The sequence below is a fragment of the Empidonax traillii genome, unplaced genomic scaffold (genome assembly GCF_003031625.1).
Source record: "Empidonax traillii isolate 1590-97213 ecotype Southwest subspecies unplaced genomic scaffold, ASM303162v1 scaffold1256:size278899, whole genome shotgun sequence".
NCBI lineage: Eukaryota > Metazoa > Chordata > Aves > Passeriformes > Tyrannidae > Empidonax > Empidonax traillii.
The window spans coordinates 246,914-247,876 of record NW_020956449.1 but is presented as its reverse complement, the minus strand read 5'-3'; positions in this window follow the sequence as shown (position 1 = coordinate 247,876).

Sequence of the window (963 nt, the reverse complement as noted above, 5' to 3'; positions counted from 1 at the left end):
GTTACTGGTGAAACCAGACACACACACACTCTATTGTTCCACTTGGGTCAATGATTTGTATGAACAGTTTCACCATTTTTTTTTTTTTTTAACTTTGGATCTTTTCCATAAATAGTGGCTATTCAGAATACACAAACTGAGGAATGCTGATGCATCTGCCCTCAACTTTTAGAAAAAAAAAGGACTATCTGTTTCTTTCTTGTTCTAACACTTAACACTGTTTAATCCCAGACTTTTTCAACAGCTGACAATGATAGTGAGTGTGCTTTGCTATGAAGCTCTCAGCTACAATTTCTGCAAGGTCATTCACAGTGTTTTACTGAATCACATTTAATAATGGTTGATTAGCATAGTGTAAAGTTGATTCCTGCCAGATCAGTTCCTAAAATGGTCTAGCAAACCGTTGCAGGCAAGAAGAAACCTTCTAGAGTAGGCTCCTATTAAAATCAAAACAATACAATCCTAGCCTCTTGCTTATATGAAATTACATTTCAGCCTTTGAAAAAAAATGATTTTTTTCCAGATCAGCTACTTACAATGGTTTCATTCCCAAAATACTGTGCCATTCTGTGTTCTGCTGCTACCAAACTATCAACAAAATCCTCATCTCTTATAATTGAACTAAAAATTTCTCTGACTAAATGTGATGCTTTTATACCTTGTTCTCCAAGAGGACTGCAAATCAAGTTATCTCAGGGCTCAGTTCCAGTTCAATCAAACCATAACTTCAAGGACTGTATTTAAGCAGTACTGTGATTTAAAAGCTCATGGAGAAAGAGCATCAGAATCATCTCTGGCATTTGCAATTTTCCTGACATTGTAGCTTGCAGACATGCTCAGGCCTAAAAGCTGTGGTATCATTTATTTAGAGATGAAAATCTAAGCTTTTGTGTGAGAAAAACTTGATTGAATGCATCTTCTTCTAGTACGAATGGCAGCTTGAAAATAGATGTTATTCAAAAA